Genomic DNA, 26,982 nt, shown 5'->3' with positions numbered 1-26,982 from the left:
TGCCACTAAGGCACTGTATTAAGATTCTCCAGAGACAAACCAATAGGAAATATATATCTTATATATACACATATATATATATATATATATGTAGAGAGAGAGAGAGAAAGGGACATGAGAGGGGATTTATTCGAGCATTTATTAGAGGAATTCACTCATGTGATTATGGCTGCTAAGAAGTCTCACAATGGGTCTTTGGCAAGCTAGAGATCCAGAGAAGCCAGTAGTGTGACTCAGTCCAAGTCAGAAGGCTTAAGAACCTTCACTGGGGGAGACCCAATGGTATAACTCTCAGTCCAAGGCCAAAGGCCTGAGAACCTGGGTGGAAGTGAAAATTTGGAGATGGGGGAGATCTTGGTGCAAGTCCCAGAGCCCAAAGACTGAAAAACCTAGATTTCTGATGTCCAAGGGCAGGAGAAGTAGTGTGTCCCTGTCCCAGAAAAGAGAATGCAACTTACCTTTCCTCTGCCATTTTGTTCTACCCAGTCTTCAGCTAATTGGGTGGTCCCTGCCAACACTGAAGGTGGATCTTTCTTACTCAGTGCACTAATTCAAATCCTAATATATTTCAGAAACTCCCTCACAGATACACCCAGAAATAATGCTTTACCAGCTATATTTATATATTTTAACACAGTCATGTTGAAACCCAAATTAACCATCACACATACCTTAAATAGAAAAGAAATTAATTTACTTACTTTTAATCACCTCTTACAATGCAGGCATTATGCAGGTTAATAGTACAAATACATCTTCCTTTAATAGTACTCGAGAGTTTAATAGAGGATTTTAAGTCGGTTCTTCCTGGAAAGATAGCAAAAAATATAATTGGAATATAGGAGAGAATATAAGAGGAATATAATTGGAATAAAGGAGAGACACACAAAATTCAGAATAAGACTGTCAAGAAAAGATTTCTAAAGAGGTGACCTGGAGTTGAGTTTTGAAGGATAGAGAGAAGCATGTCAGATAAAGAAATAAAAGGAGGGCATTTCAGGCAGACAGAATAATTTGGACATAAGAAGACATCTGGCAGGCAATAAGGCTGAGAAGTAAGTAATGCCAAAATAGCCCAGGGCTTTATATACCATTCTAAGAGCCTTAGACTACATACTGTATGTAACAAGTAGATAACCCTCAAAGGTTTTTCAGCAGATAGTTACATAATCACGTGTGTTTTTACATTATCACTTTCATGGCAATGTAGAGCATAGATGGGGGAAAAAAATAAAAAGTATGGCTCAACAATTCCAGGAAGAAATACTTCCCAGGCACATATAATGACAGTCAGGCTGGAGTACATGGGTTAGATTTGGGAACAACTTTGTGATGGAGATTTAACATGTTTGAAGTTGGAAGAAAGAGACCAAAATTATATCCCATTTTTTCACCTGGGCAACTAGCGTGATTGTGACATAATTAATGACTTATGGAAAAAGTAGTCATCTTTAACAAATACATACCATGTCATGAATGTGATTCTTCATGAAATCACAAAAATATGTAAAAAGAAAAGCATGATTCATTCCATTTCTTTTTTGAGAATCACTCTACAACATTTCCTCAAATAAATTAATTGATCAAAAATTATGTGTGTAGGGGATTACCAATAGCTGTGAAACATGACCCTGCCATCAAAGTCCTTACAATTTTGTCTTTGGTCTGAGTCTAGTATCATAATCTTCATAATATGAAATTGTCTTAATTTGTCTTGGCTACATTTATTCAAACAGCATAGGTATATTTAAAAGAGGGCATTCAAAGAGGTTGTGCACCTAGAAACCAGTGAAATTGAGATTATAGAAATTAGAGTCCACTGTGTGGTACGGGGTTTTCAGGTTTGGATTGAGACTAAAAGGTAGCTGGAGGTCCCTGTCAAAATTTAATTATACCACCATCTGCAGCTCCAGTAAGCAGGATAAAAATCAGATTTAAATAATGCACAATACCCATATGGAAATCTTCTGTACTACTGCCATCTGGAGATATTTTTTTGATGTGAAAAAAGAAATTTGTAGTTGAGTTTAGAATCCTACATAGTTGTGTTGTATAATGCTTGGTTATGTCACTGAACATTTAATTTTCACAATAAAACACATTTTCCCCATGAATTTCTATATTACTCTACTCAGCAAAAGAGGGATGTTTTTGTTTGTTTGTTTGTTTTGTTTTTGTTTTTTTGAGACAAAGTCTCTGTCAACCAGGCTGGAGTGCAGTGGCACAATCTCAGCTCACTGCAACCTCTGCCTCCCAGGTTCAAGTGATTCTTCTGCCGCACGCCACCATGTCTGGGTAATTTTTTGTATTTTAGTAGAGATGGGGGTTTCCCGTTGTTGCCCAGGCTGGTCTCGAACTCCTGAGCTCAGGTAATCCACCCACCCTGGTCTCCCAAAGTGCTAAGATTACAGGTGTGAGTCACCGCACCTGGACTGGTTTTTTAAAATTACATATTCTCTGTATGTGCCTATTATAAATGTTCTATTTTGTTGGCAGATTTAAAAATATTATTTACCATTCCTCATAATTTTTCAGGTATAGTAATTGTAGAATTTTTGTGGGTTCTGCTGTTGGATTTTTTGTTGTTTGTTATGATTAAATTTTTTAGTTTATTTCCTTGGCACAACATTTTTAAAAGTAAAACATTTCTCTTAAAGAGTAGAAAAAAAATGAGTAAGGAAATTGGGACTCCAAAATGATTTGTTTATGGATTTGTTGATTTCTTTTTTTTTTTTTCCTTTTGGCAGCGAGATGGCTAAGAAAGACATGTATGCAGTATACTTCTATATTTCTAATAATTTAGAAAAAATAACTCATCAGGAGTATTAGGCTACCTTTACATTAAAGTTTGCTTGAAGATTCACTGAAAGTATCCTTGCTCATGTATATACTAATTTAAATATTTATATTATGTTTTAATTTAGAACAAAGGTCTATGCTTAAATGTAGAAGAGGAAGAACAGCTAACATAAATGAGTAATCAAGAAGGTACAGGACCAGAGGCAATGGTGGGAATTGGGAACTTGCCATTACGGCATAAAATTCTGTGTGTGTGTTTGTATGTGATCACTGTCCAGCACTAAGTAAAATTGTCTATTGGCAGAATTAGCTGAGAAGTATTTTTAAAGATCTTTTATATAAAGCTTTAGAATCCCAAGATCAAATAATTCCAGAATTTTAGAAGTGATATTTATTCTTTTAAAAAACATTTACTGATTTCTTGAAGCTTTTACAAAAACTAAATTGTGTTACTTATAACATTTGCATCAAAGAAAAAATAAAAGCATGAAAGCTGGAATGAGTTATTCACAAAATTCTTTCAGAACAGTATTTGTTTTTTACATTTACTATGATGGCTTTATAATAAGAGTAAAAAGCCATAAGAAATATACAACTAGAAAAATAGGAATATAAGATAATTCAGAGTAGAAAAATCATAGAATCATGATGTAGGAAAATCATACTCCTCATGCCGTTTGACTATAACAAACTTGTGTTTTCCCTTTCTGCCTGAGCACCTCTTTTGAATTCCCAGATAAAAATGTGAGCACTGTGATAGTAATTTATAACCTACATGAAATCATTTGATTATACTGATAAAAGAAATAAGCTTTAGATATTTTACAACATAGAGATCCAGTTTTCAGGGGTACCATGAATATGTCCTCCAGTATGACTCCTTACATAATCGTGAATATATATCAGCAGAGATGTTAAGGTTAAAAGTCTTAGGAAGAAAAATGCATTTGTTATCAATTGAAAGGTTAATTAATCTTGAAAAAAAGCAGTCACATAGGGTCACTGGTAGATACAAGAAGGATTGATTGATTGTCCAGACTTCATCACATCTAAAGCAATGTTAAAGTGGATCCCTAATTATTTAGAATTGTCGTGTTTAAAGTGCTTTTAGAACACAGAAGTAAAAATTGTTTTTAAGAACGCTAAAAAGATGATTACCAAAATGTAACTACTTATTCAAACAGAAAAAAATTTATGATAAAGCAGGCTATGTGTTATTACTAGTAGAAAGCCCAAAAATAATATATTGAAAGTATGAGTCCCAAGTGTTGGCTTTGTGATCCTCTAATGATTTCTAATCTTAGCTGGGTAAATAAAAGGTCCAAGGCAGAATTGAGACGGGAGTTAACTGGTCAAATAACAAGAACAGCAACAATCTGGCCAACCACCCCTCTTCCCTCAAACCAAGGTCTAATATATTGGTAATCTAAAGAGATTAAAATAGTTTTCTGTCTAAGAAGTGTGTATTATGATTTGTTCTTAATTAGTTATTGATTGAACACAAACCGCAGCCAAGCACTATGCTAGGCACTGATGAGACGGTGCAAACAAGACAAACATGGTTTGGCCATAATTTCAAAAGTACAAATGCATATACAATAAATGAATGAGAAAGAAAGATAACTAAAAAGACTTGCTTAATTATGCAAGATTTCTTTAATCAATTTTCTCTTAGTTTAACCCTGGGTTATTTGAAAACCAGTAATAAAAAATAAATTATTTAGCTCATCTTTCTGGAATCTATTATAGTATAGGTCTTCAAGATTTATAACTCTTTTATAATGAAAGCTTAGGAAGCAGATAATTTTTAAATATTCTGATGTTTTATATATGAACCAAAACAAATGTATGTGGCTTTTGACTTTTGCATTTAGGCACTAGGCAAATATTAAAAAGTTCTTTTCAGTGTTTTTTAACTGAGTTCATCAAAGTCAAAATAGAGCTTTCTCTGATCAGTAATTCGAGAAGTTATTTGAAAAGTTGATAAACAGAAAGATAGAGTCATCTCCAAATTTTTATCAACTTTTCAAAAAATATTACAAATCTACAGCTTTAAAAGTCAAGTATATTAACCACATGGGTCATAAATATTGTCCCACAATTCTTAGCAGCCAATGTAAAAGAAAACATGGTCACATGCATAAATTAATATACCAGTAAGGTACAAGAGCAGCCAGTTGCACAAATAAGCATAATCATTCTTGGTAGTGCAGACTCTGACATATTTCTCCTAAATATCCTCCTAAAGAAGATACTCTATGAAAGTAACCTTTATAAAACTTTGACATTACAAATTGAATTATTTCTGAAATTCTTAGAGAAATCTTATTTGCTAGCTAAAAAGGGAACCAGCAAACCAAACATAAAGACAATAAACAGAAGGCCAAATTAATAATAATTTATAACTGACAATAGAAAAATTGCATATTTAATATAGTAGTCTTCATACAAAGATAATTTAGGTGAAATAGTAAAGAATAAAAAAACTACAATTGTGAAAAGATCACTGTGGGTGGAAATTTTGTTATAAACACAATAAATAAACCCGTGAAGAAAATTAATACACATTTAGTCCTGATTCAATAGAAATTTTAATAAGAAGGTGGATATACCCAAAATTATACAAAAAAATGCATTTGACTAGAAAAATAGGAGAATTATTTAAGAGTAGAGGAAAAAGAGGATTCACTAAAGATTGCTATGTAATCATTAAGTCAAATCTAAAATACGATTTGCATTATTTAAAAATAACATATAATAGCCAATGTAAAAGAATTTAAATTTATGAATCAAAACTCTATTCTAAAAAAAATTAGTGTTGACCAAGGGGTTAAAAACAAGTCGTTCTCTTATCTATTCATTAGACTCACATCTTCAATAAATGCAAGTTGAGTATCCCTTATCCAAAATGCTTAGGATTTAAGCATTAAGGATTAAACTCCAGAAGGATTTAAGATTTCGTATTTTTCAGATTTTTAAATATTTGCATAATACCTACTGCTTGTGTACCCCAAATCCAAAAATCCAAAATCCAAAATGTTCTAATGAGCATTTTGTTTACGTGTCATGTCAGTGCTCAAAAAGTTTTGAATTTTAGATCATTTGAAACTTTGGATTTTCAGACTTGGGATGCTCAAAATATATTAAAAACAGCTCAAGAGAGATTTGGAAGATAAAAACATGATTACAAACAATAATGCTCACACATAAAGATCCAAATATTATAGATAGGTCAGTCTGTGCACTATATTTTAAATTAAACAAAACATGCTTCAGTGGTTGCCTTAGCCTCTGCAATGGGCTGTTGGCAAACTTGTTACTTAATAAGTAACTAAAAATATTTCATTTTTGAAATTCTGTCTATCCTCCATTTCTCAAGAATTGTTACTCTGGCATCTTTCTGTATCTTCTCTTTTCTCATTAATCCATAGCCCTTTTCAGTAACACTGCCTAGGGCTATACTCTTAAAAACTTTTCCCACACTAGTCCAGGCCGGGCGCAGTGGCTCACTCCTGTAATCCCAGCACTTTGGGAGGCCGAGGCGGGTGGATCACGAGGTCAGGAGTTTGAGACCAGCCTGGCCAACATGGTGAAACCCCATCTCTACTAAAAATACAAGAATTAGCCAGGCATGGCGGGTGCCTGTAATCCCAGCTACCTGGGAGGCTGAGGCAGGAGAATTGCTTGAACCTAGGAGGCAAAGGTTTCAGCGAGCCAAGATCATGCCACTGCATCCTAGACTAGGCAACAGAGCAAGACTCCATCTAAAAAAAAAAAAAAAAAAAAATACTGTGAGTGGAAAAAAAGTGATCTGGAGCTCAATTCTTGCAGAATTTTAAGAGATATTAGTATTAAATAATGGTATCTTAGGAACGGTATCCTTTATATATTATATTATATATATATACACAAATATATATATACATATATATGTATACATATATATATATATAGAAATTAGGTTTAGAAATGTGGTTTATAAAGAGTGACATCAGCCTGATGGCAAAATAAAAATTTCCAGCACTCATTCCTGTGTAAAATCATCAATTTGAACAACAATCTATTTATGAAAAGATTTTCACAAATGCTAAGGAACCTATTTGACAGATTAGAGCATCTGGGTATAGCACAGAAATAACACAAGATACATTGAAGAGTCTAGGAAGGACACTTTGACAAAACCATGTCACCAGTCCCTCAAGCCTGAGCACTGCACCAGCATGGGAGACAATGAGCTAAGTGAGCACCTGACTTCACTGAAGACCCCAGAACCAGGCCTGTGCCCACCAGCCAGCCCCCAAGAACACAGGCTCCAGAATAGCCCCTGCAAACCCAGACCCCAGACCTTCCCTCATGCCAAGTTGACAACCTCAGACCCAGGCTTCAGGCTTTCCCCAGTAGATCCAGGCAATATGCCCACCCAAGTAGACCCCAGTGCCAGACTGGACCCTGTAAAGCCAGGCTGCAGGACCACCCCAGAGCCAGGACAGCCCACACAGCCCCAGGCTCTAGGCTGGCCCCTGTGGCCCTAGACTCTAATAGACCTAGGGTTCAGGCCTGTTCCAATAGACCCCAGTGCTGGGCTGGCCCCTAAGAACCCAGGCTCCAAGTACCACCCACCACTGATGCATAAACCAGGCCTACCTTAGGGGACTCTGCAACCAAACAGCCTGATGCTACCTGGCCCAGGTGTAGGCCCATCCCTTCATACCCAAGCACCAGGTGCATTCCAGTAACAGGCTGGTCCCAACTGACTCAGGCTCAAGGCCTGTCCCGGAGATGAGTTAGCACCCAAGAACCCAGACTTCAGGCTACCCACTGTGGAACCAGACTCTAGGCCTGCCTAGATTCAGGTTCCATAAACCCAGTTCCAGGCATGCCTGCACAGACCAAGTCACTAGGCCTGCGCCAGTGGATCCCAACACCTGGGCCAGTCCCCTTGGACTTAAGCTCCAGGTCTGCACTCACAGAACTTAGTGCCAGGCCAACCTGCTTGCTAATCCAGTCCACTTTAGACAAGGCCAGTCCACTTTAGAACTCCAGCAGCAAACCCAACCATGGACCCTACTAGCTGGTACACCCAGAATCTCTGGATGGGCTCTTTGACTCTTCCTGCCAAAGCCAGTATGTAAAGACTGGAAGAGATGCCCACTGCTTCAAACACAGACACCAATGTAAGGCTAAAAAGACCACGACTAATCAGGGTAACATGACAACCAAAGGAGTAAAATAAATCACTACTAACTGACTCTATAAAAATGGAGCTCTACAGACTGCCTTATGAAGAATTAAAAATAAATAGTTTAAAGATGTTCAATGAGCTATAACACAAATAAAAAAAAAACTAAACAAAATCAAGAAAATAATACATGAACAAAATTAGAAGTTCAAGAAAGGGATAGACACCACAAAAAGAACCAAACAGAAATTTTGTAGAGGAAGAATAAAGAACTGAACTGAAGAATTCCATAGAGAGCTTCAAGAGCAGACTTGATCAACCAGAAATAGAAATCAGTGATCTCAAAGACAGGTCATTTAAAAGTATATATTCTTGACAACCACTGATACAAGGTAAGTGTACACAGAAGCTTTTATAGATGGAAGTCCAGTAGCAGCTCAGAAAATGTTTGGGGACAGATTGGGAGATTTAAAAAAGCTTCAGTAGGTGGGGCAAGCTTGGAGGAGAGAAGCAGTTGCTAAGAGGGAAAAAAAGTACAAAGTCCCACTCAGTGACAACATGGATGAACCTGGAGGACATTATCTTAAGTGAAATAAACCAGGCACAGAAAAACAAATATTGCATGATCTCGCTTATATGTGGGATACTAAAAAGTCAAACTCATAGAAGCAGAGGGTAGAATGTTGGTTACCAGGGCCAGGGTATTGGGGGAGAGAACACAGGAAAAGAGAATATGTTGATCAAATAGTAAAAGTTCCAGTTAGAGAGAAGGAATAAGTTTTAGTGATCTATTGCACAGCATCATGACCACAGTTAATAGTAATGTATTGTACAGTTCAAAATTGTTAAGAGTAGATTTTGAATGTTCAAAACACACACTCCCTCATGCACACATGCACATGACAAGTAAGTGAAGTGATGGATATATTAATGTACTTGCTTTAATCATTCCACAAGGTAGACAGATATAAAAATTTTACATTATATTTTATAAATACATACAATTATTTGTCAATGAATTTTTTAAAATAAAGTATAACAAACTAAAAAAGAGTCCCACTCACACCTTTCTTCCCTAGTGAATAAAATCATTAAACTACTAGAGAAAGTCAGTCACCACATTAAACAGTCACCACAAGGAGGACACAGGTGAAGGCCAACTGCTGCTGAGGGATGGAGGAAAAAAACAAAACAAACAAACAAACAAAAAAACCTCCTCCTAGGGAAGGGATAGGAAATGGTCCTGGGCCCAGGATTCAATTCCAATATTATTAGAAGTCTCTTAATACTAGACAAGATGAAGTATCATGAAGAAAGCCCACTTCCTAAGACACAGCGAAGCAGGGCCAAGAGAACAGAGAAAGAGAGAGAAACTTCTATGTCCCCACAGGAAAAGGATAGCAGGCACTGAGTAACATGCAAAGAATGGTTTCCAAGTGAAGAATGAGAAAGATAGAGACTATAGGGAATTGGCAAACAGGTTGGGCTTAAAGCTGAAGATGCAGCAGAAACATTGTGAAAGTCCTTCATCAAGTTCCCCCATCCAAAGGACAAGGTTCTTGGCACTGGGGAGGTCTTGGGGTCCGGGTTTGCAGAGGCTGTTCTGAAGCCTGAGTTCTTGGGGTCTGGCCTGGTTCAGAATTCTTCAGTGAAGTGAAGTGCTCATTTCACTATCCTCACACACAGAGAGTGTCTGTCTCTGCAGTTCAGTGTTCAGACTTGGGGAAATGGTGACATGGGTAATGTCAAAGTGTCCTTCCCAGACTCCAAGGTCACTCTAGAGGAACTTCAAGCTGTGGTGTGAAGAAGGGAACCATATCAACAAGAAAACCAAACCTACCTCAACTCCTGAGTCAGTTGTCTCAAACTACCCACTCCAATCCATTAATAGCTTAGCAGAGTAAGAGAAGAGAGAGAAGAAAGGCAAGAAGCATGAGACATTTGGTGCTCATGGCATTTGTGGGTCTTTGGGAATCTTGGGTGGACACCACCTCATTCTGGAAATTTGTTCTTTGAGTTTCTTGAAAAAAAAAAAGTATCTCGTTTATAACTTTGTCTACTTCCAGAGAATCCTGTTTTAGATATCCAAGTATAAATGTGTTCAGATTATGGTAATATGATGTATTGGGGGTTTGGAAATGTGGATCTGGGGATCTATGCCTTATTACGTAAATGCTTTGTTAGTATTTAATCATAATTAAAATTTAAATCCTTTCCAGCGAGGTTTCAAAACCAGTCTTATATTGGTATTGTTTCCAGTAAAAAAGGACTCCAGACTGAAGCTCATGCAGAGGTTCTTGTAGTTTATTTATGAGAAAAGCCATCTGTAGCTATTAGTCATAAATTTGGTTTACAGCATTAAATCTTTACAGTATCTGGTCATATCAACCAGTAATAGAACAGAATCAAGGACAGGGGTGGGATCCGGACAAGGGACATTGGGTGCTGAACTCATGGGGATAGAATATGAATTCCTTTTGGACTTCAATTAATGATCACGAGAAATAACAGCAAAGCTTTGGCCACAGCAACTGATATTTCTTAGACAGTTTTGTGAGTTTGTTTTTCATATGCCATTCGTTCTATTTCTCTGAAAATTGAAATGGAAGAAAACGGAAACTTCTGTGTGACAGAGCTCTTCAAAATTCCTTAATGACTTCTGAATTAAATAGATGCGGGATTTTTTCGCGCGTGTGTGTGTGTGCGCGCGTGCTTCAGCTTAAACAGCTGCATTTTGACGATAAAGCTTCTATCCATCCAGAAAATACAAAACAGTAAAAACGTATCAATAACCAGTATGATGCATTGTACAAAAATGTTGCAACTGGATCCTGAGACATTGGTTCTTGAGTTCTTAGCATTGTAACACTTTTGTCAGGGTTATGAGGTAGATAGATGGACCATGTGCCAGAAACATCCTTAGCCATTTTGAGAAAAAATGTAGCATGAGCAAAGACATACAGTGGGAAATAAAAATTGAATATTAAAAGTAAAGCGGGCCGGGAGCAGTGGCTCATGCCTGTAATCCCAGCACTTTGGCAGGCTGAGGCAGGTGGATCACCTGAGGTCAGGAGTTCCAAACCAGCCTGGCCAACATGGTGAAATCCGGTCTCTACTGAAAATACAAAAAATTAGCTGGGTGTGGTGGCGCGCACCTGTAATCCCAGCTACTCAGGAGGCTGAGCTAGGAAAATTGCTTGAACCTGGGAGGCAGAGGTTGCAGTGAGCCCAGATTGTGCCATTGCACTCCAGCCTGGGAAACAAGAGTGAAACTCAGTCTCAAAAAAAAAAAAAAAAAAAAAGAGTAAAGCCTTGCCCTAATGATTTTCTGTTTAGTGCATGAGATAAAGAAATCTGAACTGAAGATGTAATTAGTAAGAGTGTTACTGTATTTGTATTTTAGCAGAAATCCTCAACTAAGGTGGGAAGAGAAGGTGTGATGCTCCCCAAGAGAATTTTGTAAGTAAGTGAAACTATGTTTTGGTTTTTACAATGAGGGAAATAGATCAACTGGTATTTAGTGATTTGAAGCCAGGGATGCTGACTATTTAGCAGTGCACAGCACAGAGGTGCACAATAAAAGATTAGCCCAAATGCCCATACTGCCTTCACTGATAAAGACTAACAGACTGAATCCTAGGCACCTTAGAAGGCACAATAGAGAAAATATGGTTGGAGAGAGGAATTTTGCTCTAGATGTACAAATCACAACTTGTAGCACAATTTATATTTTCCATATGTAAAACATCTCTCCTGACTGCTTCAGAAGCAAAACTAATTTAACTTTGTCAACAAATAATCTCTGGTTTCACTGCTAGACCAACAGCCAAATAGGCTTAAGAATAATGGTTTTAACTGATGCAATGGCTTTTAGGAAAATCAAAGCATATGTGTGCAGAGGGTGTGTTGAGTGCTTGGGGGGAAGATTTATCTTTGTAATTATATTTTCCTTTGCCTAACCTTAAAACTATTTTGAATATACTAGCACACACGGATTAATAAAAAAAAACACACTCCAGAAATATTTAGGAATTGATGGAAGTGAGCATAGTATTAAAAACTCTCCATAAAGTCCTAGAAAAGTCATGAATACTTGATATTATGCATATAGTATATTAATTTACTTAGTAACATAGTCTTTTATTATGTTTAACAGCAGGTCACAACATCTCTTTCCTTGTAAATGAAAAATGTTGGTATTTCATAAAGGCTTTTTATAAAAATTTTAGGCTTTTACAAAATGTGTTTAAAATTTACCCTTTAATGACGCAAGTTCATAGAATCTTTGACTTTCTGGTCAGTAGTTATTATATCAATATATCTAAAATATAAAAGTACATAAGAAGCATTTATATGAAGCTCCAAAAAGACAAATCTATAGAGACAAAAAATAGGCTAGTGTTTGTACGGGACTGGGTTTATGGTGGATAGAAGATTGAGAGCAAGTGCTCATGGGTATCATTTTTGGGGGCAAAAATATTCTAATATTGATTATGATAATGGTTGTGAATATACTGAAAATCACTGAACTGTATGGTTTAAATGAGTAATTTTATATTTTGTAAATTATAATTCAATAAAGCTGTTTTTAAAAGTTGATAAGAAAAATTGAACTAAGCATCGATATAATACTTTGGTGTCGAGATGGGCAACAGTACTGTGGTCCAAGTGCAGCCACAGCCTGGAAGGTCCATTCTGGAACTGCTGCTCAGCAGAGATCTTATTTGCCTTCCAGATTATTTTTGCTGATGATATTCTGGTTTCATTAAAACACTTCTAGAAGAAACCATGAATATCTACACCCTATGCAGCCTTCATGGACTAGAGCTGGCAACTCTTTGAGAATGTGGATAAGTGCATGTTCTTGCTGCCACGGAACTCTGGGCAGTTTGCTTTTAACACCTTTGCTGGCAGCTTCCAGAATTCCCAGTTTATCTGGTGTGCAGCAGCAGGATGGCAGAATCCAGAGCCATGATAGGAGAATAGTCCAGGCACCTGCTGGGCGGGGAGCATCAGGCGAATCAAAATTGCCCAGTGCTGAGATCAATCCTCCAGATGCTGATCAACACATCGTATCTCTCATCACCATTCCCAACCTTGCCTGGGACCCATGGAATCCATCCCTCAGAATCCAAAATACCGCAGGGGTGGGAGTACGGAATGGAGGATTGAGGGACTGAAGGGTGTGGTGGAATGAGGGCAATGAGGTTAACCCCTTTACAGGCAGCTCTGTAATCAGTTTTAAACCAGCTGCAGGTTTAGTGAGAATCTAGGCCCTTCCCACCATCTAAGTACCAGACATCCTGCTGGGTCCAACACTTGAAGGGAATGGTGACAGCAGTTACACTGTTCCTGCCTCTCCCTGATGGCTCCACTGTACCTGGCTGGAGCCAATCATGGCTCCCCAGCTACCAAAATGTCCTCAGTGGAAGTTCCTCCTCTAGGTGGCCAAGGTACTCTCCAGTCATGCAAGAGCACCCCAACCTCTTTCAATGGCCTGATGGGATCCTGACCTGCCCTAGATCCCAGTGAGGTCCCACCCCATGCCTGGCCTGAAGGATGCTGGGAAAATGCTTATCTTTTCCGTGGATGCCCTGGTCCTATAATCAACATGGCTGCCATCTGAACTGAGTGGGCCCTGGCCTCCTAGCCATGTGTTGAGATCTTCACAGGTGGCAGTACCCTTGAAATGAAAGCCAAGGAGACCCAACCACCTCTAAAGTCCTTTGTCATACTGCCCTTGCTCATTTCTGGCCTTGGCATGCTTAACTCCTTTGGGAGAGCTCCCATTGCTTAAGTTTGGTTCCAGCCTCAGAGGTGGAGATAGGGAGGGACTGGCAATGGTCTCTTTGCTTGGCCCACCGTACTTATTCTCTGGCCTGTACGACTGTAACCTCTTCTAAATTGTCAACAGTGGAAGAGTTTTTATACGTTTGGATTTTCGTAGCTTTAAGACAAAAGGATATTTTAGCTCAATTTTAGGTTTATGATTTGTGTAACATAGATACAGAATAAGAGACAAATTTCTCCTATTTTCTTATTAGTATTTTGCAATACAATTAATATGGTTTGGCTGTGTCCCCACCCAAATCTCACCTTCAATTATAGTTCCTATAATCCCCACTTGTGGTGGGAGGGAATCGGTAGGAGGTAATCAAATCATGGGGCAGTTTTCCCATTCTATTCTCCTGATAGTAAGTTCTCTTGAGATCTGATGGTTTTATAAGGGACTTCCCCCTTTGCTCAGCTCTCATTCTGCTGCCATGTGAAGAACGATGTGTTTGCTTCCCCTTTCCCCATGATTGTAAGCTTTCTGAGGTCTCCTCAGCTACGGTGAACTGTGAGTCAATTAAACCTCTTTTCTTTATAAATTACCCAGTCTCAGGTATATCTTATTGATTAGCAGTGTGAGAACAGACTAATACAGAAATCACATGTACTTAAACTAAATTTACAGAATAGTCATTTTAACCATAATTATGTGAGACCTGCTAAGTGTTTATTTTTTAAATAAAAAAGGAAAGTTTTATTTGCTTGTTTCTTTGTTTTCAAACTGGACAAATTAATCCTAAATATTGTTTGTAAGAATTGGTATGCAAAACACCAAGATATTTTTGGGAAACAAACAAAGGGTACTTAACAATGGATATCAAAAACTATAAGTATGGATTTTAAGAGTCTATAATAAATATAATAAGAAAAAATACTATAAAATAATGGCACACAGTACAGCACAGAAAGTACACATGTGTACATACACATACACACAAAAATTATAACTGAACTAAAAAATGATGACATTATATAAACTTGAATAAAGAACAAGACAAATTATTAAGTACCTAATATAATTATGAAATGCATAGAATTACAATGGCTTACCTAAGAAAAAAAATCTAAGTCAAAATAGTCAAGTTTACATATATTAAACAATTGTGAATTTCTGAATAATGTCATAGAGAAATTTGAAAAATAGAATAAATTGGAAAAAATATTATTAGTATATTATAAAAATCATGGGGTGGGAGATGGATAGCTGTTAGAAATTCGTTTTTAATTTCTTTTTTTAAAATGATATGCTCATTAATGTTTATTTTCTGTTTATGCATGCAGATAGAGTGATTCTTATAAACTTGTATTTGTTTTGTTTTATTTTAATGCCTTAACTGTAAAAGGTTTGGCTGTAGGGCAGAGAAAAAATTATTCTAAGAATATATGTTGTATTAGGCTGTTCTCACATTGCTATAAAGAAATACCTGAGACTGGGTAATTTATAAGAAAAGAGGTTTAATGGGCTCATAGTGGTACAGGGTGTAAAGGAAGCATAGTGCTGGCATCTGCTTCTGGTGAGGCCTCAGGAAACTTACAGTCATGGTGAAAGGTGAAGGAAGAGCAGGCCTCTCACATGGCAGGAGTGGGAGCCACAGAGAGAGGAAGGGTGGGTGCTAGATTTTTAAACAGCTAGGTCTTGGGAGAACTCATTATCACAAGGAGGGCACAAAGGGGATAGTGCTAAACCATTCATGAGAAATCTGTCCCTATTTCCTAATCACCTCCTACCAGGCCTATCTCCAACATTGGAGATTATGTTTCAACATGAGATTTGGCAGGGACAGAGATCCAAACCATATCATATGTAAACTGGGATGTGAGTCTAGGTCATTCTGAATTTAGGGCCCATTGTCTTTCATTATCTGCTTTTTAAAGTTTTTAAAGTTTTCTTTAAATTAACTCTGTGTTCTTAACTTAGTAGTAAATATATCTTTTATGTGGTAGTTCCATTTTGTGATAATGCTTTCATTTTAGTTATCTAATAAATATGTTAGGACATCTTTATTGAATTATCACTTCATGATTGACACTGTCCTATATCTTAAGAATTCAGAACAAAGTACTATTTTAATGCTGGCTCTCAAGACACTGACTGTGACAGCTCAATAATAATATATCAGTCCTAACTTGACAGATAAACATGTTACATGTGTCACTATTGACATTACTGTAATTCCAATTGATATAATTCCGAGTTGCAAAATTCTATAATAAAAAGCATTATAAATGAAAGATTGAATTGGTAAAAAGGAGAAAAATGGCATAAATGACACCCAAGGTAAGGAACATTGCTTGGAACATTTAAAAAATACACATTCTTTTCTCCATTGTTGGAATGTTTTCCCAATGCTGGACATTTTTGAAAAACTAGCCATGACGTTAGAGCTTTATTTAAACATAAGTATCCATGTTCACTTTAGAAATCTTAGTGATTTTTACATAAGTATCTCTTAAAGAGCTGATCCAGGGGGTGATTAAATATACATGTGGAAAGATAAAACTGAAATATCAACACTGGGTGACAACAATGTCTGATTTATTTTAAATAGTTTATACCTAATATTTTTGTGTGGCTTCTTACTTATAGGAAAATAAAATGTGTCAATGAATTTAATAATTCAGGTAATTTTTTAAAATGAATGACAAAACTTAGAAGGGGGCTTAACTGTAAAAATAAAATTCTGCATGTTTTTGACTTATTTTTACATATTTGTGTGTGGATATGTGTAAAGATAGATAATAAATAAATAGATGAGGCTGATTCTTAGAAAAATATGCTATTGTGTTTAAACTGTGCTATGTGCAAAGTGGCTTATTAGTTGTTAGTTTCTGGAGGAGACAAAAAAAAAACACTCTTTACCTTCAGAGGAACTTATACTAGAAGAGAATTATGTACCCTCAAATAATACAAAAATGGCTAGAGGAGGAAATGGGAAAGAAAAAAAGTGGTTACTGTATATTAACCAGAAATTGTTTTGCTATTTGTGATTTTCTTTTTTTTTTTTTTCATTCCACAACCAGCCATTACTGAGAATGTAAGTATTGGCTCATTACATTTGAAACTGTTAAGAAAGTTACTAACATTCTATGATATAACATGGTAAAGTATATTTTAAGCTCTTTAAAATTATGCAGCTTTGAGCCAACATTGGGAGTTTACACTTATACCCATCTAAAATCTAAAGAAGGCTTCTATGCTTCCGTAAGGATCATATTACAAAGTTCAGGAAATGATTTCTGCTCCTAGTCACAGCAGTAGAATTAGTTGAGAATACATAAGAATGCAGTTCTGAGACTTCTCAGCCTCATCAGTAATCCAATCAATGAACAGTATGCAAATGACCTAACAGGAATACAATCAGGGCTCCATGAGCAAGTAATTTCCATTTCCATTACTGCGCAATGAGATTTTGCTGTAATTTTAAGGCAGTGGAAACCTCCATGAAGGGCTTTTTCTTCTTCTTCTCTTTTTGCTTTATTACAATTACTTCCTCCAATTAAAATAGACAAGAAATTATTACTTTATCTGATTCAAGGATTAAAAAATGTTTCTGAAATCAGTTTTTCCCTTATAAGTTTGTTTTGAAGCCTTCAAATGTAAGAATTAAAAAGCAACTGTAACCATAATGATCTTAATTTTTCTCTACACTTACCTGTGGTTATTTAATAATCTAGATTCTATAAGACCTTCTTGCTGTACATCCTATCACCCTGCCCATTAACTGTTACAAGATTAAAACAACTACCAGAGAACGCTACTTCTTAGGTATTAAAATTCACTGTGTAGAAAAGCTGTTTCTAGGTTATTGTAGCTAGGGCTAGTACAGGGCACAATTATGAAAATCACTGAATATTTGAAATGAAAAGACACTTAGAGATCATTATCCACCCACTATATTTTCCTCTCATACTACAAATGAGATGCAGAGAGGTTAAAATTATCTACCCAATGGTTCACAGACAGCTGTTGATGAAACTACATCTCATGCTTTCTGATTAGGAGTTAAGTTTATATTTTTGTTGTCCTCCAAAACTTCACATTCTTTTCTTTCTTACTTAGTGATCCTATAATATTAATAGTTATTATTTATTTATTAAGTATTTATGTGAACATCATCTATATGAATTGTGCTTAGTGCTTTTTCTGTCTTTAATTCTTAAAACAGCCTTGATATAGGGACAATTATTAGCTCTCTTGTACAGATGAAGGTAACATGGTCTGGAAAGTTTAAATGACCACCTAAAGTCACACAATAAGTGGTGGTGTCAGGAAAATAAACACAAGTCCTGTATGACTGCAGACCTTTACTTTTAAGAAACTGACTACAGTAACATTCAGTACTTAGGCTGCTCTGTCACCTAGATCCAGGTATTACATTTCTTTATAAAACTCATCCAAAGCTAACTTTTCAAAGTATTCTAATTAACTAATTTACCCTAAGATACTGAGAAATGATGGCAAAATAATCTGTTATTTTTCTGGAGATAATTGGTTTTTATCAAAGGAACAATGCTGTTAGCCAAAAAAATAAAATTTCTGTATTCGAAATTTCATCCTTTCATGACTGCTATTAAGAAAGAGATTTAGGGAGAGGAGAACCTTTGTTGTCTTTTTAATTCTTGCTCCTTGTGGAGTGTGATGAAAAGAGACCAGGCTTTAGAGATATAGTGGATTGCATTACTTCAAACTTATTTGATGTAAGATTTGGGGATGCTTAGTTTATACTTTTGAGTCTCACTTTTTTGCCTATATTTTGGAAATAATAATGCACCCAATGTATGCAACTATTAAATTATATTTAAACATTTATATTCATAAGTGAGGAGATTTGGGATATTATTATTACCAATAGTTTTCTAAACTTAAAAGGCTTGTGTTTTACTAAATTATAGACTTTTATAGTTGGAAAGAACTAGACAATTCCATTAGTCTAGTGAGGTTCCTATTTTTCTGAGAAATGAATAGACTTCTAATTAAAGTGATTTGATAATGTAATAAGAATAAAAGATTGGTAGTGAGTCAGAAATGGTTTTCTCATCTTCATCCACACCTCAGTCAGATAATCTGTGCTTTTATGTAATACATATACTTCATTCTTACATAAAAATATCACTTTCGGAAAGAATGGTTAAAATTAAGTTGAAGTTTATTGACTTTGTTCAAATTCTTCACTTTAGAGGTAAGCAAAATACCTTAAGAACTTTCTACAAATCAGTATATGCAATATTGTAGAGAATCCATTCTCAGCAAAAGTGTGAAATTTGTCTGGGTTGTTAGTATATTAACTATGTTTTTATACAACATATTTTTAGGAATATTCCTCCTTTGATATTATTTAAAATGTATTAAATTCAGTTCATAGTTTGATAAATTCCCAAGTGTGAACATATGCCTTTTTTTTTTTTTTTGCCTGGCACTAATATATTTTTCCCTCCAACTTAAAAATAAGCTCCCAAATTAAAAAAAGGGTAATATCTATTCAAAATTTGTATATACACAGTCATTTTATTTTTTCTATCCAAAATGGCCTTGGGCATCTTAATCTTTATTAATTTATGTGAAATAGCAACTCTTTATTCTTCTTAAGTATTCTATATTTCTCAAACTAAATACTACATTCAAACTCATGATTTAGATTTTTTTGTCCCAAATATGTTAATAGCATAATTTATATTAAATCTGCAAAATCTAAGTATTGTTTTGAACAGTTTCAGTTTTAACTGAGCCAGTATTTTACTATGTTAATTCAGCTGATAGTAATGTACTAAGAATATCACAATTATAGATTATTCTTATACTACATAAAATAATAATTACAAATATGTTATTAAAATATTTAGGTGGAACAAAGAAGAACCATTTTATATGCTATGAAATTTGTGATTAGATAATTTTGTTTTATTGTTCCTATTCTTTTGGTTTTGCTTTCATGAAATATGTAACATCCTTCAGTAGTATATTAAGTATGTTAGTTTATTTATATACTTACGTTTTAGCACATGTAGTTTTCTGTGCCGTGTCTTTTATGTTTAGCAGTTATTTTGATATTCTTCCTTGCTGTTAAAGGCAATGGTAGGAATGCATTTTTACCATAGTATATTTGTGTGTACACTTGCCAGTATACACTGGGGCTATCTTCAGTGTGTTTGCTGTAAAAAATAAAATAAGAATTAAAACGCTGCTTTGTATAGTCTCCACACATGTCCTGGTGCACATGTGCAATGAAATTAATGGCTCAGAGGATATATATAAATCCCAAACAAACAAAAAACAGCAATTGTCTTCTAAAGTGCTTTCATGAATTTAATCACTTTTCATTAAAAAAAGTGATGCCTAAAAGCTTATTAAATATATTTTTGTGTTGTCAGATGTCTTAAGGTGTCTTAATTTTTATCAATCTGATAGGTTTTAAAATAAATTCCACTGAACTTTTCTATTTAACTTATTACTATGAGGTAGAACATTCTTTCTAATGTTTATGGGCTATAGTTGTTTCTTTTATTAAATGCATCATTATATCATTTGGCCACTTTTTATTAAATTTTAGCATTTTAATTTATATAAATTAATTATGTACTCAGTAATATACAAATAAACACATATTGTATGAATATGTTAATAAATTATAAGTGTTATATTCCTTTTTCAATTAAATGTGTCATGAATTCATAAAATATATGTAGATATTAGTCTATTGTGTCATTCACTACCATAAAATATATGCAAATTAATTATAAAAAGTTAAAACTTATCAAAACTTACCTACACAACCACAGATCGTACGTGGCATCATTCGCAGTTGAGAGAAGTTTTAGCAAATGTAAAGATGCGATATTAAATCATAACTGCATAAAGTTATCTGCAGTATATATTGTATTGCTGTAATAATTTTGTAGCTACCTCCCATTGCTGTTGCTTTGAGCTCAAGTGTTGTGAGTATCCCTTTAAGGAAGGAGGATCTCTTGAGGCCAAGAATTCAAGAGTAGCCTTGGCAACATAAGGAGACCTTCATCTCTATTAAAAAAAAAAAGGCCGAGCATGGTGGCTCACGCCTGTAATCCCAGCACTTTGGGAGGCCAAGGCGGGCAGATCACGAGGGCAGGAGATAGAGATCATCCTGGCTAAAATGGTGAAACCCCGTCTCTACTAAAAATACAAAAAATTAGCCAGGTGTGGTGGCGGGCGCCTGTAGTCCCAGCTACTGGGGAGGCTGAGGTAGGAGAATGGCGTGAACTCGGGAGGGAGGGAGAGGTTGCAGTGAGCTGAGATTGCGCCACTGCACTCCGTCCTGGGCAACAGAGCGAGACTCCATCTCAAAAAATAATAATAATAATTAATTAATTAATTAATTGAGTATGGTGGCTCACACCTGTAGTCCCAGATACTTATGAGGCTGATGCAAGAGGATCGCTTGTGCCCAGGAGTTCAAGGCTACAGTGAGCTATGATGGTACCACTGTACTCCAGCCTGGGCATCAGAGTGGAACCCTATCTCTAAAATAATAATAATAATACATTTAAAGTAATGAAAAAACACCATGTGATGCTAATCTTCTACATGTGAACAGTTCATTTCTCTAGAAATTGTGTATTTTAGCAAAAAGTGATCTCTCATAGTTCTCAAGTATTTTTCATCATGTTTAGTGTGATACTGTAAACCTTAAGTAACATCATGGGACCCGTATGAAGTGTAGCTAGTGATGCTGGAAGTGCTTCCAAGAAGCAGAGAAAGGTCATGACATTACAAAAAGAAAGTTGAATTGTTTGACATGTACCATAGACTGAAGTCTTCAGCTGTGTTTGCCCACCATTTTAAAATAAATATATTTAGCATAAAAACCTTTCTAAAAAAGAAAAGAAAACCTGTGATGCCATTCCTGCAGCTATGTCAGCAGGCACGAAAACCCTGTACATTTTGCAAGATAACTTTTCATTTCATATTGAAAATAAACCTTTACTTGAGTGAAAGATTGCTGTAAGAAAGGCCTACAAGGTCAGAAGTTCAAGACCAGCCTGACAAAGATGATGAAACCTCTTCTCTACTAAAACTACAAAAATTAGCCGGGTATAGTGGCAGGTGCCTGTAATCCCAGCTACTTGGGAGGCTGAATCAGGAGAATCACTTGAACCCCAGCAGCAGAGGTTGCAGTGAGCCAGGATCTCACCACTGCAATCTGGCGTGAGCGACAGAGTGAGATTCTGTCTCTCAAAAAAAAAAAAAAAAAAAAAAAAAAGAAAGGCCTATGCCTACTTATAGTGTAGACTCTTAAGATAATTCCAGAAAAAGAGAAGTCATTATATGATAACCTAAAGCCAAAGGAAAGTGAAAGATCTAAAACTGGAGAACTTAATGCCACCAAAAAATGATTTGACAATTTTAGAGAGAGCCTTGAAGCAGCTTCTGTTGACCAAGAGGCAACAGATAACTTTCCTGACACCATTAATATAATTATTGAGGAGAAAGGTTGTCTGCCTGAACAGATTTCTAATGCAGATAGAGTGCCTTATTTTGGGAACAAAAGTGCCACAAAGTACATTTATTAGTAACAAAAAGATGCAAGCACCAGGATTTAAGGCAGGAAGTAATAGGCTAACTCTACTGTTGTGTGCAAATGCGGTCAGGTTTATGATCAGGACTGCCCTTATCTAGAAAGCTGCTAACCGCAAGCCTTGAAGAGAAAATATAAACACCAGCTGCCAGTCTTTTCACTGTACAACAAGAAGTCCTGCACAACAAGAACCCTTTTTTTTTTCTGAATTGGTTCCATCGATGCTTTGTCCCTGACATCAGGAAGTATGTTGCCAGGAAGGTACTGCCTTTTAAATTTATTTTAATATTGGCAGTGCCCCTGGCTAGTCACAACCCTATGCGTTCAACACCGAGGCAATGCAGTAGTCTACTTGCTCCTAAACACAACATCTGTAATTTAGCCTCTAAATTGTAATCAGAGGTTACAAGAATCTTTAAGGCTCATTACACATGCTATTCTATGGAAAGGATTGTGAACCCTATGGAAGAGAAACCCAGTAGAGAGAAGATTATGAAAATCTGGAAGGATTACACCATTGAAAATTCCATCATTGTTATAGAAAAAGTCATGAAAGCCATTAATCCCAAAACAATACATTCTTGCTGGGGAAAAACAAAAAACAAAAAACAAAACTGCGCTTAGATGTCATGCATGACTTCATAGCATTTACAACAAAGCCAATCAAGGAAATCATAAAAGAGATTATGGATATTGTGAAAAGGATAGGAGATGAAGAATTTCAAGAACTAATAGTCACCATGCAAGAGGAATTAACAGAAGAAAACTTGGTAGAGATGAGTGCTTCCTAACCAGCTCCAGATAATGAGAAAGGAAATGCAGAAAAGGCAGAGCCAAGATACATATTGACATGAGACAACCTGACAGAAAAGCTCTGATTATTCAACACTGCCTTTGACCTCCTTTACAACTCGCACCCTTCTGTGATACAGGCACTGATACTAAAACAAATGGTGGAATAAGGATTGGTACTAAATGCAAACCTTTTTAGAGAAATTAGAAAGCAAAAATGTTGGACAGAAATTACCGTGTATTTTCATAAAATTACACTACATATGTCTGCCTCTCCCGCCTACCTTTCCACCTCCTCCACCTCTTCCACGTCTGCTACCCTTGAAACAAGACCTAATTATCCTTCTTCTTCTTCCTCCTCAGCCTACTCAAAATGAAGATGATAAGGATAAAGAACTTTATGATGATCCATTTCCACTTAATAAATAATAAACATATTGTATCTCAATTATGATTTCCTTAATTGCATTTTTTCCTCTAGCTTACTTTATTTATAAATACAGCATATAATACATGTAGCATACAAAATATGTGTTGACTGTTTTATGTTGTCAGCAAGGCTTTGTGTCCACAGTGGGCTATTAACATTTAAATATTGGGGGAGTTAAAAGTTACATGTGGATTTTTGACTGCACAGGGGGTCAGCACCCCCAATCTTCATGTTGTTTAAGTGTCAACTGTACCATTTTAGATGTGTCTTAAATCATTTGTAATTCACTAATTGGCATGAATAATGTTTTAATCTATGTAGCGTTATAAGGGTTTCCCATCAATCCACATCCTGCAGGAAGTTATCTGTGCCCCAAATCACAGATAACAAAACAACCCAGAAACCTTTAGTTTATCCATTTTCCTGCTATCCCCTTAACCAAAATATCAACTATAATTCATATCCTTCTTACATTTTTAGCATAATTATAACAGCTTCTTTAAAATTCTTATCTGCTAATTGCAACATCTAGTTATCTCAAGTTTGGTATCACATTCCTTCTATTCACAATATCAACTACAATACATAATATGCAAACATATTCCTTCTGTTTTTCTATTTGCCTGAGAGACTAGACATTAAGCCTGTGCCAAGGCCACCTTTGGAACACCTTAATGCTTCTCATTTCTCCTTCAAATTGCTACCGAGCCTTTTTAAGCCTAAGTTTAAAATATGTATATTTCAGCATATTTAAATAAATTTGCATTGTTTATAATCAATTCCTTCTTAAGTTTCTCTTTGTTGACACAAGTGTATTTTTTATGAATTATACATATATATCACAGGAATATTAATGTGGAAAGTATCAGAGCACATGGACATGGTAATAAAGCTTATATGAAATTTATTATTTTAGTCATATTACATAACTAATAATCTATATTTTAAAATTTGGATATTTTCATGTTTTTGATAGTTCTAATATATTGCCTTCATAAAAAACTTTCTGCCCTTTTCTGGGAGGGCAAAGAGAGAAAATAAATTTTGCTCACCATTTCCCTGTTTGATCAGGTACTTTAACTTATTTAACTAAATAAGAATCATTAACATCAGAAATCAAATTTCTAAAGAGTAGGAACATATAAAATTTTTAATAAGTTTTTTCAAAAAGCTCTTACTGTGTTCCTCATAATTTTTAAAGATGATAGGGTAAAATTATGAAGAATATGTCTTGCTAGAAACTAGTCTTTATTACAAACGCACGCACACACACACACACACACAAACAAAAAAAAATCCAAGATTGATGAGTAAACTCAATGGAAATATAGCTATCCAGATAACTGCAATCAAAATAAGCAAATAACTATTTTCAGAGTTTCATAAATATTATCATTCATCTAGGATTTGACACTTTCAGATGCTAGTTCTCTCGCAAGCTTTAACTATCACTTTCTAGTGATTCAGAAAATTAGATTTTCTTTCATAATTCAGTTATTGAGAAAAACAAAAAATGCTGCATATTAGAGTTAAATTATATGCATGCAAATATTTGAAAAAGTACCAAGGCTTTTTCTAGTGTTCTACACACACGTTTTATTACATTCGCATCTTGAAACATTTAAAAATGATCTTTTGAAAACAGTTAATATTCTCTGTACATAAACGTCTTAAAATGTCTTCTGCTCTGACTGAGATAATGAGATAAGCATAGCTGGAATCCTAATATGATTGTGCTTTTGTGCTCTCATTTTTGTCCACAGTTCATAAATTGCTATATTTTCTCTCAGTGCTCTGAGTCCACTTGTGAAAGAAATAATAAGATGCTTTTATAGTGAAAAAGAAGATATGCATCTTTGGTTCTTTACACATATAATATTTGATGTGCTTAATAGCATTATAATATAACAATGTTGTCTTCACTCTGTAAAAATGGCAATACTGAAATATGCTCAGTAGAGTGGTGACTATGAATTGCTTTCCTGGAGCAATATGATGTCTGACATTATTCACCTATACTCTTTGCTCAGCCCTCTTGTAACAAACACCATAGACTTGCTATATTTTTTGCTTTATTTTAGGTGTTCCATTTATGATTTATCTAGACCTATAAAGATGATATCTTAGAGCATCAGTGGGTTACAAAATGTATTTTAGCTGTGGAATTCTGCTTTCAAATAAAATCTTTCTTGGAGGCACAACATGTAAAGCTTATAAATTTGAGCTACAATTCCAGATGAGATGCAATTCTTCTTCTTCTTTCCTCTCCTTCATAGGAATCCCCAGAGAGTGCTGTGTCCAGAAGACTATGAATCACTATTTAAAACCCTGCATAGATTAATGCCTCATTGAAAAAGATTCAGGGATCGAGGGACTAGAATGTGCATCCTTAAGATTAAGAATTGCATTATTGTCATCATGGCAAATATTTTGAGTGGTTATTGTTTGTGAAACATTATGCTGAGTGTTGTAGCTGCATTATCCCAGTTATTCCTTATTACTAGTGTCTGAAGATAACTATTGTTCTTGGCTATGATTTGTAATCCTTTTTACAAAAAGAAAACTGAAGCACAATGTGCTTAAGTAAATTTTCCTGTATTTAGCAGCTGGTAAATGGTTAAGGCCAGAATTTAGCCTCAAGTAATCTGACTCAAAAGATTACTTTTGGGTAATAGTGGAACAGGTATTATTTTTTGGTCTAACCCTTTTTCATCAGTCAAGAACTATCCTCTTTTATACCTAAATCTACGTAATTCTAATGAGAATGAATCTCACCCTTCCCAAATCCAGGCATTTTACCTAGGGTGGCCATTCAAAATAATTCTCCCTTTGTGCAGTGTGAGAATCCAAGGTAGACTATATAAGTGGGGTAAATCTCTTTGTAGAATTACTTTGTACCCTGGGAGAGATGTTCATTTTGAGTCGCAAATCTTAAGTATCTGAACCTGGATCTGCTGGGGTTTAGAGAAATGGTAGAGGTGGCAGATATTTCTCTCATTATATGGATATAGGGTACCATAAACCAAAGTCGAGAGGAGAATTATGCTAAATATTTACCTGAATTTCTCAGTTGTGAGGAGAAAAGTATATTCTTTTATTTTTTTCATATAAACTAATTTGAGTTGACATTTTATCTCTTCCATTTATTTAGTCCCAATTGCTACATAATGGGTCTCTTTATCTCTTAGTTTTCATTTATCTATTAGATTAACTGAACTTCAAACATATATAATGAAGAAAAATATCTTTCTCAAGCAAGCTATTACTAGAGATACAGAAATGCTTAAGACCTAACGTTATTCAAAGAAAGGTTTGAAACAGACATGTAAATTAATTGCAGTACAGAGGGATGCAACATAACTGAGTTCTGTTTAAATTATCAACTTTGTCACTAGAGAAGG

The 26,982-nt window shown here is 35.4% G+C and overlaps 1 long non-coding RNA gene across 1 annotated transcript in view; it reads left to right on the top strand.

Annotated features, from left to right (window-relative positions):
* Positions 1-14,674, top strand: part of LOC129135757 (uncharacterized) — a 228,936-nt gene extending 214,262 nt beyond the window's left edge. Inside the window, exon 4 of the long non-coding RNA XR_008536808.2 lies at positions 11,382-14,674. This is a non-coding gene — a long non-coding RNA (uncharacterized LOC129135757). The remainder of the gene's footprint in view (positions 1-11,381) is intronic.
* Positions 14,675-26,982: the final 12,308 nt, after the last annotated feature.

Source organism: Pan troglodytes, chromosome 7 (genome assembly GCF_028858775.2).
Source record: "Pan troglodytes isolate AG18354 chromosome 7, NHGRI_mPanTro3-v2.0_pri, whole genome shotgun sequence".
NCBI lineage: Eukaryota > Metazoa > Chordata > Mammalia > Primates > Hominidae > Pan > Pan troglodytes.
Note: the sequence above shows the minus strand (reverse complement) of the source record. Positions and strands in the feature narration are given on the sequence as shown.